The sequence below is a fragment of the Xenopus tropicalis genome, chromosome 2, assembly GCF_000004195.4.
Source record: "Xenopus tropicalis strain Nigerian chromosome 2, UCB_Xtro_10.0, whole genome shotgun sequence".
In the NCBI taxonomy this organism is placed as follows: domain Eukaryota; kingdom Metazoa; phylum Chordata; class Amphibia; order Anura; family Pipidae; genus Xenopus; species Xenopus tropicalis.
In genome coordinates, this window is record NC_030678.2 from 50,652,689 (window position 1) to 50,671,344 (window position 18,656).

Below are 18,656 nucleotides of genomic sequence, written 5' to 3' on the forward strand. Positions count from 1 at the left end.
CATGGTCCTGATAAGCAGAGCCCTCTGACACTCAAAAAGATCACATCTATTTAATTGCTGTCAGCTATTCACACACAAAACTTTGCCGTAAAGTACCAAAAAACATCTGGCAGAACTAATAATAGAGGGGTCAATAAAATAAATGGACCTTATAAGTGGCTAGAAGAATGGTGAAGAAGCTGTAAATCTGGGAGTATGTAAAAATGTCTCATTTTTATTTACAAATAAGTTAAAACCATATACAAATTGGAAACATTTACATTTGAAAGCGCTAGTTCTACTATTTCTGCTTGTATTAGAAAAGGCATATACACAGTAGGTGTTAAGGTCCCTTTATATAGCATTAAAGAAAATGGAAAATTGTTACAGGAAAAGCACCACATAATAAATATCTACTACTTGCAGCAATCAGCAAACAGTACCGACTGAGAAACTGCAGGATTTAAGAATTGGTGGCAATTAATAAAGATAGCTGTTAATTTCTCATTTTTATTTATGTATACAGATCATTCACTAACATTTACTGCATATAAAGCCACAGTCACACATGATGTGACATAATTAAAAACGTAATAAACATTTCTGAGGCTTGTTTAGTCAGATACAGATCTTTAGCTTCTCATTTCTTAGACAGCATCAAGATCCTGTAAATCACGAATCCTGCTTACAAAGATTAGGGGGTAGATTAATTAACATTTGGATTTTTGTGTTTTAGAGTTTTTTCTAAACCAAAACTAAACTCATTTCCACAAAAGCCATGATTTTTTATTAAAAGATCTGAACTGAAAAAGCACAAATGAAACAAGATGCAGAAAAAACACAACTTTTCATATTGACCTAAAAACCTCTAAAACCATGAAGCAAAGAAACATCTTCCAGTTGTAAAAAAGACACCTGCTATTGACTTCTATATGATCTCAACAGCTCGTTGCAGCTTTGTCGCATAATAAATGGTAAAAAAAAAAATCAAGTTTTTTTTCTCAAACAAATCATATTTTTACACAAAGAAGCATAGAAAGATCTTCCAGTGGTAAAAATGACACCCGCCATTGACTTCTACATGATTGTGTCAGCTTTTAGATGGAATATTTTTTTCTTTCCGATTTGTCGCAGTTTTGTTGCATAATCAATGGCAAACAAAATCAATTTCTTTTTAGTGACAAAATTGTATTTTTGTGAAAAAAAATAAGAATCGTGAAAAAACTAACCTCTCTTTAAATGGGCAGTATACTTTTTTGTGCAACCTAAGTTCAATGCTTCTTTTTGCACTAACCAGCAGTTACAATGAGATAACTTTCATTATGCAACTTCCTGGTTGAGGGAAGGAGGGAAGGGAGGAGGTTTGTTTATACAGAGCTTATAATTTCTGCTTAAAGGAGAAAGAAAGGTAAAAACTAAGTAAGCTTTATCAAAAAGGTCTATGTAAATACAGCCATAAGCACTCACAGAAACGCTGCACTGACCTCTTTCAAAAGAAACAGGATTTCTTGTATCTTTTTTTACCTGTGCCATAGTCTGCACAGCTCTCTCCTCTCTTCCCCCTCCTGCTCCCCCCTCCCTCAAGAATGCTAAGAACTCACTCCCCCCCTTAGGAATGTGTGATCTGAACCAATCAGCAGGAAGCTGACTCATAGGGGCTGATTCAAATCCGAATCCCGAATGGGAAAAAAACGGATTGGAAACTAACATTTTGCAACTTTTTCGTATGTTTTGCGTTTTTTTCGTCGGCGTCATGACTTTTTCGGAAATTGTCGCAACTTTTTCGTAGCCGTTACGACTTGCACGAATTGTCGTGACTTTTTCGTAGCCATTACGACTTGCTCGTATATTGTTGCGACTTTTTCTTATTGAGCGCTCGTAAACGGCGGGCAAACCTTTCAGACTTTGCATGATTTTGGAAGCCTCCCATAGGACTCAATGGCACTCTGCAGCTCCAACCTGGCCCAAGGAAAGTCTCCCATAGGGCTCAATGTTACTCTGCAGCTCCAACCTGGCCCAAGGAAAGTCTCCCATAGGGCTCAATGGCACTCTGCAGCTCCAACCTGGCCCAAGGAAAGTCTCCCATAGGACTCAATGGCACTCTGCAGCTCCAACCTGGCCCAAGGAAAGTCTCCCATAGGACTCAATGGCACTCTGCAGCTCCAACCTGGCCCAAGGAAAGTCACGATACTGAAGCTTTAATGAATCCAAAACTTTCGTACTCGGCGCGACGGCTACGAAAAAGTCGCGACAATTCGCGCAAGTCGTAATGGCTATGAAAAAGTCGCGACAATTTACGAAAAAGTCGTAACGGCTACGAAAAAGTCCCGACAATTTACGAAAAAGTCATAATGGCTACGAAAAAGTTGCGACAATTTACGAAAATATCGCAAAATACCGATCATTACGAAAAAAAACGCATTCGGGCGCTTTTCGGACGTTCGTGGATTAGTAAATGTGCCCCACAGTCTTACAAACTGCACATGTACAGGGGTCTTGGTCTTGGTGCAGGAGTGTGACATTATGGGAATTTTCTTTACGAAAATGCGCAACTTTTTACGCAACTTTCGTAATGGATACGAAAAACTCGCGTTTTTACGCAAAAATCGTATTGGTAATGAAAAATTCGTACAGAATCCGAAAAAATCGCAAAACATACGAAAAAGTCGCAAAATGTTCGTTTTCAAGTCGGAACTTTTCCAATTTGGGTCGGATTCGTGGGTTAGTAAATCAGCCCCTGAGTGTGCGAAGTGTGCATAGTATTTAGAGCATTATACATGGGTATTAGACACATCTCAAAAGTGCATTTAGACAGATACCAACTGAAACATTGGAGTCAAAATACAATAATTATTACTGGCAGGACTTATAGGACTTTTAAGGACTTTGTTATTACTGTTGTTACTGTCCTGTAAGTTCTTGAAAAGTGAATTATTCGCCAGCTGACCTGGCAAAATCCTATAAAAATCAACAGAGAAATTTTTGGTTCAGTTCTGCTTCTCCATTTTGATCTTTTTTGGGATATTGATACTACTTATGATTCCTACACAAGATTTCTTCAATCCTCCTCCATCTCCACTGCAATAATGGCAGTGTTGTGCACTAAAGGTGTACTTCATAGTGGGGTTCATGCTAATGTAATGGATGTGATACCAACATGAGTATTCCATTGCCTGATGCATAGGTACGATGCCTAGCTGCCATAAAGCAAGCTTTGCTGGATCCCCTGCATGTTTAGATTCAAATACCAAGGCCCTTTTGTCTTGATATTTTTAACTTCTCACAAGCTTGGAAAGGAAGATGCTGCAGCCAGTGCTCTTGAGGGGCCCCTGGTACGTACAAAAAAACACCTGGTTCTTGCTTTTTAAAACAATGTTGTAGAACTTACTTCTCTATATCTGCTAATTAGCTAGCTTTTGCTATTAGGTATTAGAACCAACAGATCAAAAAATATGATTTCAGTAAAATTTCCTAACATCAGTAAAAGCACTGAAAATATGAATTAATGTATAACGTAAAGATGCATAGACTTGTGTTTTGTTTAATTGTGCAAAATCCCTGCAACCAGACTTGCCAGAAGAAAGGTTAATTAAATCAAAACACACACACTCAAAAAAAATAACTTGATACAAATTTCCCGCAGATCAGCTATCTTTTGCTTTTAGAAATCAGAACCAACAAAGAATATAACATGCAACACAGATACTGTTTTCAATAGCGATTACATTTACAAACATTAAGACCGTTGAAATTTTTAATTCACATATATGCAACATCCTTTTCATTTAGATGCCCAACATAGTGAACCTAGTAACCAGGCAGGCTTGCTAAACAAAAGCTTAATTAGGTTTAAACACAAATAAACAACAATACAAATCTCCCTAGAATACATTATACTAAAACTTAATTTCAGCCAGCAGCATAACTACAGATGGCGCAGACCCTGCAGTTGTGCGCGGGGGGTCCTGGACTGCGGGGGCTGCTTCCTCTATAGCAGTGAAGAAATCCCTCCTTCACATGCGCTTTCCTATCTACAGCCAGGGAGGGGGGAAGTGGTGGATGGGATACGCCAGTCAGGAGCGGGTAGTAGGCAGTCATGAGACTCCAGCTGAGGGCAGGTAGTGAGTGGATAGGGGTCCCACAGTAGGGAGAGTTGTGCGCCAGGCTCCCCAAAGATTTTTTTTGCAGGAGGGCCCGGCATACCCTACATTACATTACTGTACTGATGATTTTTATGACCTTGAGACTCTGTGAGGGTTCCCCAAAGGAACATTTTGCTTATGACCCCCTTTTCATGTTAATGGGGCCAATGAAAAGTATGGAGTCACATTCCTGCACTTCCATCAGGCCACCATTTAGCAATCCCAATATGTGACCAAACCTTTAACAAGGAACTGATCGATCCAGTAAACCCAGTCCATTTTAAATCCATTCAAACTAGCATAATCTCTTCAAAAACAGAAATTATTAACCCAGATTTAAAAAAAGTGGGGAGCACTGAATCCACAATTTTTGTATTTGGCGGAACCCCAAATCTTTCATGAAAGTTTCAGCTGAATACCAAACCAAATCCAAATCCTAATTTGCATATGCAAAAAAGGCCATGGAAGGGTTAATGGGAAGGGCAAAGCACGTGGTGAAAAATTCTCACCTTCCATGTTTATGTGACAAAGAGTCATGTGATTTAAAGGATTCAGATCGGCCAGGCACATGAAATCATCCAAATCCGAATCCTGATGAAAAAGGCTAAATCCCGAACCTAATCCTGAATTGAGTGCATCTCTAATACAGAGCCAAAATATTTCACAAGTGTTGTATGGTAGAAACATGTATATATTAATCATAAGGAGCACATACAAATATTAGGGGGGATTATAAACACAGCACAATGAGCATTTTTTTTCCTCATAACATGAGTGTGATGCCTCAATGGCCCAATTCAGCCCTGTCTGTGAAGCCTAGTACTCTTGCACATTTTTACCCATGTGTTTAAATGGTGTCACCTTTGCAGTGTGGCAGCATTAGCATCTGATACATTTGTTGTAAGACAGTTGCTACTGATGCAACCTGCTATGGGAACCCCTTGAATTACCTCCAGGTCAAGGGTGACAGTAATTTCAGTGTTCCTTTATGTTAATACGAGGGCTTGCATGTAATTCTTCAAAAAGCTGACAAAAAAAAACTGATAAATCACCTCAAATGGCAAATAAACCATGCATGGACACAGGTACCTTTATGAACCTCACTCAATCTTTGCAGCCAAGTTCTTTACAACACACTCATTTACAAACTTACATCGAACCCTACTGACCAAAGAGGTAAACAGGAACCTGCTCATTAGAGTTTACAATCTTAAAGAATGCAACTATATAATGAATAACCTATTTGAAATAGGCAGTTCCTATACAAACTGAGAACAGAAATTTACTTTTGCTACTTTTTTTTAACAAGGTTTTATACAAGTTTAGCATTTAATGGGCCTCATTTAAAAGCTTTGCGCAGCGTGGAATTATTTGCACAGTGAACTAATTTGCTCTGTGCATGTTGATATTTATAAAGCTGAACAAAATTGGTGTATTCATTGTGCAAACACTACTGCATATTTTTATTCACACTGCAGTTGTCCTTTAGAGCTTTATAAACATAGCATAATCGCAAATTTTATATACTAATGCGCACACTCTGCACTCTCTGAGTTACACAACAAATTTGAAGTGGAAAAAATACTAGATAAACAGTTTCTGCAAACCGGAACTTATATTCCCCAAATTACTGCCAATGCTATATTTGTGCACAACGACCACACATAGTGGCCATGCTTATGCAGACAAATATTTGTGTGCAAGGTGCATCTCACTGCCATTTGTGAAAACAAAAGTAGTGCCAAGTAGTATAGGTATGGGATCCCTTATCCGGAAACCCGTTATCCAGAAAGTTCCGAATCACGGAAAGGCTGTCTCCCATAGACTCCATTATAAGCAAATAATTCAAATTTTTAGAAAGGATTTAATTGTTCTCTGTAATAATAAAACAGTACCTTGTACTCAATCCCAGATAATATGTAATTAATCTTTATTGAAGACAAAACAAGTCTATTGGGTTTATTTAATATTTAAATGATTTTTGGCAGACATATGTTATGGAGATCCAAACTACGGAAAGATCCCTTATGCGGAGAACCCCTGGTCCTGAGCATTATGGATAACAGGTCCCACAGGGCCGGAACTAGGGGTAGGAAGAAGAGGCAGCTGCCTAGGGCGCAACGATTGGGGGGCGCCAGGCAGCCTCTCCTGCCTACCCCTAGTCCGCGTTCTTTAGTCATTGCCCCCGCCGCTTGTCCTTACGCGAACCCCGCCAACTGCGCATGCGCGCCAAAGGCGGGTGGGGGCGAATGAGGAAGGTGCAGGGGCGAGGTGGCCGACCAGGTTGCCTAGGGCGCCCGGTCAGCTTGGCCCGCCCCTGAGGTCCCATACCTGTACTTAGCACGGCTCTGCAATATGTTTCATGTGACATTATTGAGTTAGAGAGGGTCCAGAGAAGGGCAACTAAGTTGGCAAAGGGTATGGAAAGTCTCAGTTATGAAGAAAGACTGGCCAAGTTGGGTCTGTTTACACTGGAGAAGAGTCGCTTAAGAGGTGACATGATAACTATGTATAAATATATAAGGGGATCATATAATAACCTCTCTAATGTTTTATTTACCAGTAGGTCCTTCCAACAGACACAAGGGCACCCACTCCGTTTAGAAGAAGGGAGGTTCCATTTAAATATTCGGAAAGGATTTTTTACTGTGAGAGCTGTGAAGTTCTGGAATTCCCTCCCCGAATCAATCGTGCTGGCTGATACATTATATAACTTTAAGAAGGGGCTGGATGGATTCTTAGCAGGTGAGGGAATACAGGGTTATGGGAGATAGCTCTCAGTACAAGTGAGGGAATACAGGGTTATGGGAGATAGCTCTTAGTACAAGTTGATCCAGGGACTGGTCCGATTGCCATCTTGGAGCCAGGAAGGAATTTTTTCCCCTCTGCGGCAAATTAGAGAGGCTTCAGATGGGGTTTTTGCCTTCCTCTGGATCAACTAGTAGTTAGGCAGGTTAGATATAGGCATTATGGTTAAACGTGATGGACGTTTGTCTTTTTTCAACCCAACTTACTATGCTATGTTACTATGTTTTTTACTCTGCAGCTCATAGGCTTATTATCTGGTTGCTAAGAGTTAATTACCCTAGCAACCATGCATCAGTTGTTGAACCAAAATAAAAGCTGAAATGCAAATAGCCTAAAAATAAATAAGCAATAAAAAATAACAATAAAGGTGAAGCAGCAAAGTCAATCTGTTTTTGTTTGGGGTCAGTGACTGACAACCAGACAGCATTTTCATTTGCAGCATTAAAATAGGCAAGAAGCTAAAACATCAAAACCCACAGGAAATAAATAATAAAGACCAACTGAAAATTTGATTACAACAGGTTTATCTACAACACACTAAAATACCAACTGAAAATTTGATTACAACAGGTTTATCTACAACACACTAAAATTTATTGCAATTGTATACTTCACCTATAAACATTAGAAAACTAATAATACAAAATATAAAAAAGTTTGCTGGAAAACCTTGGGAAGTATTTCAGTAGCATTGTAAATAAGAGCAAGGTGTAACGAAAACCTCATCTAGGTGTGCAATTGAATCCTCAGCAACCCGGTCTGGCTGAAAAAAATAGAGCAGCAGTGCCACAACCTTCCAGGTCAAATACATAAGGCTATAGTTTCAAGCAGTGCTGAATCAGCAAAACCCAGTCACTAATAAGAATGTGTTGGTCAGACATATTAAGAAATATATTTCAGGATATTTTATATACTATATGGATTCACAAATTTTGCCTAAACAAATTGTTTATTGTATACCATTTCATAAATGTTATTTCTCATGTCTACTATCAAATAACAGCACAGTGAACAGCTGCTGACTGGATAGGGTTTACTAAGCAATGAAAACAGATGCAACACAACAACAAGAACCACCACTAACCAGCAAGTAAAGGTTTAAAAAGCAGGCAATACAGCTAGGGGCTTGTTATGACTATACATATTTTGATATCTGTATACATTATATGCATACATGTGAAGATTTAAACTGGGCTTTTTATAATGTCTGTTTAGTAAGTGGCTTTCAAGCCCAACCCAAGAGTGAAGCTAAAAGCATGCAGGGCCAGGCCAGGGCCAGGTCAAACATTTGTTGTAAGGAATGCTTGGGTCTAAATCATTAACAGCTACAAGAAAACATAGACATTCAGGATCGGAAGTATAGAAATAGGCAACACCTTAACGGCTATGCTGCTTAAGAAAGTATAAAAAGTAAACATTGACCGATACCTGAGAAGCAGAAGATGAAGCCTGTAGTTGATAAAGGTGCTGGGACCTATTTTACCAAACTGTACTCTTAGGAGACTTCCATTTTCATCCAAACACATGCCTTTGTTACTGCTGGGCAGACTAATGGCTGATAAAGCCAATTTAACAGGTATACAGTTCCATTTATTTAAACTTTTTCATGGCCACCTAATATGGCAGAGACCACTCTTATTTAAAAGCTATGATAATTGTTTTAGGGGCTGCAAGAAAGACATTAAGGAGGAAGGCACTACTAAGTAGCAGCTACTTGTCACGGCTACTAAACGCCAGAAAATATCCTGCCATAGAAAATACTGAGAATTGCCTCTGCTAAAGAACACATAGGGGCAGATTTATCAAAACACGAGTTCGAATCCCAAATGGGAAAAATTCGGATTGGAAACGAAAATTTCTGAAGATCGCAAATATCACGAAAATGATTACGAAAAAAACGTATTAGTCACGATAATATTGTATTGCCGATCCGAAAGTCACGGAATTTTCATACGGAACCATTGCAAACAGCGGCAGGGCCTTTCCGAATTTTTCGCGCACGCGCTCGGAAAAATTGCGCGGCCGCGCGAAAACATCGGCGAGAATACACTTGGAGCGTTCACATGAACGCTCCGAGCGTTCAGGTCTTTGTAAATCTCCCCCATAGAGACAGATATCAGTAAATAATCAGCATTGTCTCTTTTTGTAGCTGTGACAAGTAGCTGCTACTGGTAGCTCCGTGTGTCTTCACCCTTAAGGGTAAGAACCCATGTAGCAGTTCTGTAGCCCACAAAAGATCTGTGCTATCGCAGACAACAAACCACTCTGAAAAGGCTGTCCACCACAACAATAACAATAATAAGAATCGCCAGTGGCAAGCCCTTTGCATCTCCTCAGTAATCTGAAATTGCACGAATTGGCGACTGAACCACTCCATGGGTTCTTACCCTAAATGTTGCTTATCTAATTGGGAGGTAAATAAAGCCCAACAGAAGTGAGCAGAGAAGCACAGAAATACAGAATTTTCAAGCATACTTTAGAGCTGTAAATTTTAGTACCCTTATTAATGGATTTCAATGAATGACAATTAGGGAATTGATTAGGTATAGAAATGGCTTTTCGTATGGGCCCTTTAGCAGCGTTTTAATGATCATGCTATGGCACAATTTCACCATAGCCAAAAAAGAACAGCACATGTACTGGTTCACCAGGAAATCTAGAACACATAGTAATGTGGCTATCAATGTACAGGTAGAAGCAAAACTGTACAAGCATAACAATTTGCATGTGCATGTTGCTAGGGATGAAGAGTATGCAGCAGATTACCGTTCTTTTAAATAATAAACCATTGCAACACCCTGTAGAGTTATACAACACCCTTTAATGCCTCAATCTAAAATTCTGAAACAGTATAATACTGAATAGACACTACCCATAAGAAACAATTAACCCTGTTATTTATCAAAGTTAACAAACAACATGAAATACTCACCACCCAGGCGGAGAGATGAATGGGAGATGAAGAAGTGAGACTGTGTGTGGCAGGAGTTACAAAGATATCTTTAATGTTCTCCTAGAGTCTCCTTATCTGTTCCCAGCAGACCTCACAGGCACCTAAATAGCTATTAATATGAGTTGGCACATTTTAAAGCATTTTGATGACTTAAAGTTTGAAGTATATGAAAACTAGAAGATATTTACACACTCTTTTAACCCCCCTCTGCAGTTCTGTATGATTAGAGTTGCTCACTATTTCTAAAGGTAAAGAAAGTGGATTCAAACGATTACCACATGGAGGCTCTTAAACATTAAATAAAATCCTTTTTTTAGGCCTTTCTTCTTCAGGCACAGTGAGAAATGAAGGCACTTGCTTCCCATCCTCTAAAAAGCTGTTATGCTTTTATCACATATTGAATACAGCTGGGTTCTGAGACCGCCTACCTCTCTTATATTCCTTTATTACTTGCATCTTTGTCCTGGTGTGCGGGGATACGATCTGCCAGTAAGTTTGAAGACTTCTGGCCTTGAGTTCTTAAAGTAATTTTCATTTGAAACAAGTCCAAGAAACATATCTATACATGTTTTTGAAAGGTTGTCATCATTTACAGACCTCACTCACACCTCAAGGATCCAAAACTACTGACAGAGTAAATATCATAAGTTGCGTCACTAGTTTTAAAAATACAATACTACACCAAAGACACTATATACAGAGAGATGTATTGGGATCAAGTTTCTTGCCTCTAAACATTTCCTCTTTGGATATCTCAGTTGCTACATATTTGCAAGTGCTACCATACTGCTTGTCCTACCTCTGCATAATCAATTGACAATTGATGTAACAGCTACCCAGGCTCAGAAGGAGATTGTGTCATTTTATTCAGTTAACGAAAAAACAACACACTCACAGCAAGCATTACAAAACCCCCCATAATGTAACATGGCACACATATTGAGATGTGACAGTGACACCTCATCCTTTAAACAGAGATAAAGGGGTTCTACAATGAACTGAAACATCATGAGAACAGGTGTGGGTACGCAAATCAATACTGCAGAATTAAAAACCTGCTTACTTGTTTTTGTTTCTGAATTTAGATTGTAAGGTCTGTGAAATAGAAGCACAGTATATCTGACTGAATTGAGATACTTTTGTTTGCAGCATTAATAAAAGCTGTAATAATCATAATAATTCATGTATAATAATGAATGGACCTGAATGTTTAAAAATAAAATACTGTGTGCTTTATCTGTTCACAAAACACGGAAATATTGTCCTCTAAAGAAACCGGAAATGGTGGTTTGACTTCTTTTTTGCCCAAGTGGCTAGTTCACCTGCTACCTACTTTTGTACCACAAAACATGAAAAAATACACATGTACTACTGGCCTAACCAGATTCAGAGCGATGGACATTAGATTAGCCATTATTAAAAGCTCAAATGTTACACAACAACATCCATCACAATAAATGTATACAAAGAAATATACTGCAGAGGTGCTTAACTTTCCATAGACAGCAGGGTTACCTGTAAAGTTCAAATCTGAGTTAAAAGTATGATTGATTGCCTCCAACACGTATCTTCTACAGCTCCGCATAAAAAGAATTTAGTGGTGACACATTTTAACGTTCCTTGTAACTTCGTAGTGTGCCTTTTTTTTTTACCCTTTTTTTAAAACAGGAAATTAAGAAAGCCACAATACTCAGCCTTTCCGCCTCCTCACACTTGCTCTGTGCCTCTCTGAGCTGCCTGATACTGGGACAGTGGCAATTTTTAGCGGGTTTAACCCTTTAGCAAAAACAAAGAATGCTAAATGTACTGATAACCTCTCACTGGTTTAAATGTATGCTTTTGAGAAATATATATCGGTACGATTTTTTAAATTGATTTTTCACAAAGACATAACAGGCTGTACCTGCTTGCAGCCATATCATAAACTCTCTGATGCATGTAAAAAAATATTTTGTTTATTAATGTACATTTGAGGCGTAGACCCTGAACACAACAAAAGCACTAAGAGCCATAGCATATGTTACAATAAGTATGCTCTACAGCTCTACTGCGGACAACAAATCTCCCAAAAATGCAACATACTTGCCACTTTTGTTCCCCAAAGTCGCCCAACATTTCCTTACAAGGCAACTTTGAAAAAACATAGTGTAGAGTGGAAGGCAGTGACCAAAGTGCAAGATAATGGTGGTGTGGATTGCATCCATTTATTGCACTGTACACATTGTATTCCTAGTTGTCAATGTGTAAATAAATGTAAATAAACAGCTATGCTAAATACATTACATAATGTCAATTTCATGTTTGCTGCAAAACACTACAGTCTGCTTTTTTTTTCACTTTATATTCCCTATAGTATCACCCTACACTTCTGGTGCTTTTGCTTTAGACATGAACTCAAGCACTTAAAGGAACAGTTCAGTGTGAGAATAAAACTGAGTAAATGTAATCTATAAAGGCTAGAGTGAATGGAATACTGAACAGTTTAGTCAGTTGCATCCTACTTCAGCAAAAAAATGGATGCAAAATAGCCTGTAAAATCTGGCAACACCAAATGTGACAAAAGTAAGTACGTACACAATTAAACAGAGAGTTAGAATCCCTGAGTCAGGGGTGTTGCTACCATGAGGCGAGCTGAGAAATTTGCCTCAGGCGGCAGAGTAATTTAGCTGAAAGGAGGATAATAGAGGGTAACTAAGGAGTAACTGATTATATAAAGTTTCTTATTTAAAACTGGATTCATCAGGAACATCAAAAGAGGTACCGCGATGAAGCTGGGGATGCGGAAGTGCTGCGTGAATGCATACATATGCTGCGTCGCATACGCATGCATTAACGCTGCATTTCCGCATTCCCCAGTCGTCAGTCGACCGCAAAGAAAAAAAGTCTGGCCAATCCTGCTATAGATACTATCAGTTCTCTGTCCATGTTTCAAATGAAGGGTGGGCGTGTCCTAACAGTCCCTACCAAAAGCACAGCAGGAGAGGGATAGCCAATCACAGCCCTGCAGGCACACAAGCAAAGACAGGCTTCAGTTCCCTATCAGGTCAGCCTAGCTGCTAATTGGTTCCTATCCTACAGCGCAGTGTGCTGAGAGCTGCTGGTCCCCCTGCACATCCAAAGAATTCAGCCAGCAGGAAGTGGAATAGATGGGCGGGACTAGTAGGGTTTTGGTGGAATTTCTTAATAAATCAGTCCGAAACTTTTTTAAGCACAATTCTTCTATATTTAGAGGAGTATAATTCACTGGTACATTCATAATTTTTATAGGATATGTCTTATAAATATACAAGCAACTACATTGCAGGAAAATTGTAATACCTACCCAGGCCTTGGCAGATGTTCCAAGCTGGTAAAATGCTGGGCAGGTGGCAACTCTACTTGCCGCCCTATTAATATAATTGAAATCAAGCAGCATTTTTACCAGTGAGGCTAGTTAAATACTGGCAGCAGACATGCTGCGAGAAAAAACATGTCTGTATATGCAAAAGAAATATTATTTGCCAAAAAACACTACTTGGCATGTATTTTAACACAACACAGCACAGTGTAATTTACACAGGTACCTATTCAGTTTTGGTTACAATAGGAGGAAATGTGTACAGAAATGCCTATTCACTTCTGGTTGCTAGGTCACTACATTTCCCCACATCATGTAGCTGGTATCTGTTTACATACAATACATAACATATGTGAGGACCTAACCTGTTTAGCCTGCAGGAGTTAGTGTGCCTTCCCTAAGATGGCTGCTGGTCTGGCACAGTGAGGTCATAACTGTGCTGCTCTCATTCAGGGCAGGATAGAAGAACTCCTCCCAGGAGACAAGGAAGTAGGAAGTGCAAGTGATTACTGGGTGATGTGTGCTCTCTGGTATTGCAGGTTGCAGACTGTTAACCCTAGTTGTTCCACAAAGGACTTTACTAACTTATGTTACAACTGTGAAGTTTACCTAATGGAAAATATTTGTCCTGACTCCCCTGCTAATCACAGTTACACTTCACCTGCAGACTGTTACACAGTTACACTTCACCTGCAGGATAACTGTGATGCACAGTGCCATACAGAGTGGGGGCACCAGCGCTACAGAGCATTCCCTTTTCCCATAATAAGTAGAGGCTGAGGTCTGCTGTTACTTAACAAGGGCACACTACTGTAAATATATATATTACCACCAGGGTTACACATATAAATCTGTGCCACTGGCAGTGCCACTTATTCTGCACGCAAACTGTCCATCAGCATGTGTAGTGCACCCTAAGGGGCACATTTACTAATCCACGAACGCTCCGAAGGCGTCCGAATGCGTTTTTTCCGTAATGATCGGTATTTCGCGATTTTTTCGTAAATTCTTGCGACTTTTTCGTAGCCGTTATGACTTTTTCGTAAATTGTCGCGACTTTTTCGTAGCCATTACGATTTGCGCTAATTGTCGCTACTTTTTCGTAGCCATCGCGCCGAGTACGAAAGTTTCGGATTCATTCAAGCTTCAGTATCGTGACTTTCCTTGGGCCAGGTTGGAGCTGCAGAGTGCCATTGAGTCCTATGGGAGACATTCCTTGGGCCAGGTTGGAGCTGCAGAGTGCCATTGAGTCCTATGGGAGGCTTCCAAAATCATGCAAAGTCTGAAAGTTTTGCCCGCTGTTTACGAGCACGCAATGCGAAAAAGTCACGACAATATACGAGCAAATCGTAACGGCTACGAAAAAGTCGCGAAATGTTCGTTTTCCAATCCGAATTTTTCCCATTCGGATTCAGATTCGTGGATTAGTAAATCAGCCCCTAAATGTATGGTTTCTCATCCCTTAGTTGCAAATAGTTGGCCAAGCGAAAAATGCAAAAGTAAATATACTTCTTAAAAACCACAAATAGTTGCCAAACTCTGCAAGTAAAAGCTGTAACAACTTTATTTATTTTCCCAGTTTATTAAAACCTTAGCATTTTTTAGACTCATTTTCGCCAGCATATGGGAATACTCTATCCCGTTTTTTTCTAAAGTTGCACACAAAAACAAAACAAAGTTTTGTTGTGCTTATTTGTATTTCCCATCTACGAAATTGGTAAATTTTCCTGCGTGTCTTTTTTTTTCGAGAAGAAAAGTCACAGAATTTTTTTCACAATCTTATATTTTGTAATAATAATAATTTCTGGTATATTACCGCTCTAACCAGTAAAATAGGAGAAAAGAAAGGTTGATAAGTTTGTAATAACTAGTTTGGCCCCAATCTACCTCCGATCCACCGCCAGCCCTCTCCTTTCTAGCGTTTATACTCACCAAATCCAAGATTGATGATCTGACTCAGTTGCCTTGACATTGTTGTTCCACCCCTGTGACATCATAACTCTGCCCAACTGTGTCGCAATTTGCCCACTTTTGTGTCAGCCCTCCTGCCCAGCCAATTGTAGATATTAAACGGTGGCAACCCTAGTTACACTGGGGTACATTTGCAAAACAAAATAGTTCAGCCAGTGATGTGGTGACTGTCACAAAGTCCATGTGTCATAAACTCAGCAGCAGTATTATGTAATTATTTGCTCTATTTTTGTGTAACAAGCCCCAAGAGCAATCATTTTTATGGAAGAGTAACATGCCATACACTGTCTCCATATACATGTTATGAATTAAATCCTATATACTGTCACTGCAGCCTCAGGTTGGGCTATCACTGCAGGTAATTTCTGAGGGGAAGTGATACCAGCGAGGGTTGCTACCTTTGGACAAAAGGTTGGAATGATGACATTGAGGGCAGAGCAATAACATATAAGGGTGGGGTAATGACATTTGTGCATGTTTCTTCCTTATGGGGGCAGGGCTGTAACATTTTAGGTGGTTATTGGCCATGTTATTATTCGTGTTTCACAAGGCTGAAACGTGAACAGACAGTTGAGACCCAAACAGCCCTAAGAAAAAAAAATAACACTAGTACCAGCGCTGAAGCCCATTAGATGCTTTCAGATAGGTAAGTATGCATCTTGCCTACAGTATTCCACATGTTGGGAGACTATAACTGTGGCATATTAATCCCATAAACATGAAGGTGTAGAGTTGCCCTCTTGACCCCCCCAATGGTGCCACACCTGTTGCTATAGCCCCTCAAGTGCGGCAACAGGAGGAATGGCTGCCAATATTCCTGTAGTTTATCTTTCAGGTTAATGTTCTCGCCCTTGTAGTTGTTTATTTCTGGTGAGCAGGCCGCCCATCTTTTGGAAGAGCTCTCCATACTGGAGAATTGGAGGCACACCTCAGCCAGTATATTTGGGGTTTTTTTCACAGCCAGATTTGAGGCCTCCCTTGCAAATTTGAGAGTGGCTATAGAAGAAGCAAACCTTAGGAAGCAGGACTGCTTCCTGTATAGTTATGTCACTGCCACAGACCAAGACTTCAGGCCCAGACTGGCAATCTTTGTATTTTGTCAAATGCCAGAGAGGCTGCTGTAAGATGCTATTGACAGTAACTATTTAGAAAGCCTGTGAGGGGCTCTTTGGTCTTCTGAGTACTTAAAATGCCAGGGCCTATTTTTAGTCCCAGTTGAGACCTGGTAACCTTAACACTGCCAAGCCACACCACAAGCATGTATTAAGATATTTGTTGTGGTCGGTAAAACACCTGCCAGGGCCGGTATTACAGTTTTACTGCCAATGTAATTGCACCTGGCCTGCACTCAATCTACCCCAAACTTTCCTTTTTTTATCTTTCCAGATCGCTCCATATCCTGTCCTCTGACCGTTGTTCATCACAGCCCCACCCTTTTTATGCCATTGCCCGCCCCTTTTGTTCCCGCCCCCACAGCCAGTAGACTTTGTTTAAAAAGATGGCAACTCTTCCTACGACGCCCCCTTTGCAGGCCCCCTGTTACATTGGGGCTTTACCCAGCCTTCCCCTCTATATATACTTCCCTGATGCTGGTATACCTATGAACTTATTTATTAATTTTCAAGTTTGTGAATTCAAGAGTTTTTATAATTCAAAAAAATTAGCATTAAAAAAACTCTAATGCTTGCTTATTTTTTAATATGGTAAATAAAAAACTTGAATACCTCAAATTTTCAAGTTTACAAACTCTAATAACATTTAAAAAACTTAAATATCTTGAATTTAAAATATGGCTTGACTTTGCCATCGACAAATCCCATGGACTTTTATATAAACTCATAGGGCCTGATTCACTAAAGCGCGATAAAAATTATCGCACACTTTTTTGCGTTAAATTTGTCGCGATAATTAGCACGCGATTCACCATTGTATTATCACGTGTGATAAGTCGCCATATCGCATGCGTTATTTGTCGCGCGACCGCATGCGCTAGTTTTAACGCATGCGATAATTTCCGCGCTGAAAAGAATACGATCGCATGATTCACTATAACTTTGGAGCGCTAAATATCGCATTCTGCTATGCGAAAATTAACTCCTACTTCAGGCAGGCGAAAAATTATAGAAAAGTACAGTAAATGAGTTTTTGGCAATAAAATATGAACTTACAGTGTTATTTATTCAAGTATGTGTCTTTTTACTCAATTTTACTAAAGTCTTGGCATGTATGGAATTTCGCTACTATTATACAATCCTATAGCGGTAAAAATTTAGTCGCCAAAATATACAGTACAATAGTGGTAAAAATTTAGTCGCAAAATTATACAGTACTATAGCGGTGGATATTTTGTCGCAAATATATACAGTACTATAGCGGTGAATATGTTGTCGCCAAAATATACAGTACTATAAAGGTAAATCTTTAGTCGCACAAAATACATTACTAGTATAATAATTATAGAAAAGTACAGTAAATGAGCTTTTGCCAATAAAATATGGACTTTGCAGTGCTATTTATTCAAGTATGTGTTTCCCCTAGAGTGACGCAGCCGCCAGTTTGCAGGGAAATGGTCATTTTTAATACAGTAATTTTACGAAAGTATTGGCGTGTATGGCTAACATGGCGTGCCTTCATTTGCGCGACTATTTATATGCGGCTACAAGTGATGAAATGTTTCGCCAGGCATGGATTCGCAGCGAATTTTTGGATGTGCGGGGAATTTTCACGTGGCAAATTTTTTTTATGCGTTTTGCCATTAGCGGATGGTTTTGCGAAACGCATGAAAAAATTTGCTGCAGAAAAATTCGCCACACGTCCAAAAATTCACTGCAAATCCCTGCCTGGCGAAACATTTCATCACTTGTAGCTGCATATAAATAGTCGCGCAAATGAACGCACGCCATGTTAGCCATACACGCCAATATATATTTTTATTGGTTTTTGGGCTTTTTTTTGCAAATAAACATTTATACAGCACCTCTCTAGCACTCTGTGCTCTCCCAGGGCAAAATGTCGCCAGTTTTATGCTGCCGGTTGTCGCTTGCGTAATGTCGCGACAATTAGCGCATGCGATAAATAGCATGCATGCGGAAAATACCGCGCATGCTATTTATCGCGACAAACCTATCGCATAAAATACCGCGCGTAAAAAAGCGCAAGTATGCTTATAGTGAATTGTTCGAAAAGTCGCCAAAATTAACGCGATAACATTTTTAACGCACGCTATAAATAGCGCATGTTTTATCGCACTTTAGTGAATCGGGCCCATAAGCTTTTAGATGCTGAAGTTTTACATTCAAGTTTTTGGGGTTTTTTTTGCACTTAATAAATACCAGACATTCAAGTTTTTGAACCATAATTCAAATTGTGAAAAATTTAGCACTAAAAAACTCGAATTGTGAAAAAATTCAAATTCAAACATTGATAAATCTCCTGTGGTTGTCACTGTTGGTAACAGGCCATTTTC

At 39.5% G+C, this 18,656-nt stretch overlaps 1 protein-coding gene across 3 annotated transcripts in view; it reads right to left on the bottom strand.

The window, feature by feature from the left end:
* The window catches only part of LOC100145338 (TRAF3 interacting protein 3), a 32,758-nt gene extending 19,100 nt beyond the window's left edge, over positions 1-13,658 (bottom strand). Inside the window, exons 1-2 of one of the 3 annotated variants that reach the window (XM_012955957.3) lie at positions 13,585-13,644; positions 9,862-9,991 (exon numbers count right to left, since the gene is read on the bottom strand). The gene's annotated coding sequence lies outside the window, so the exon portion shown is untranslated. Of the gene's footprint in view, positions 1-9,861; positions 9,992-11,397; positions 11,539-13,584 lie in introns of those variants that run through there. The other 2 variants (XM_012955953.3, XM_012955963.3) reach the window with 2 other exon arrangements.
* Positions 13,659-18,656: the final 4,998 nt, after the last annotated feature.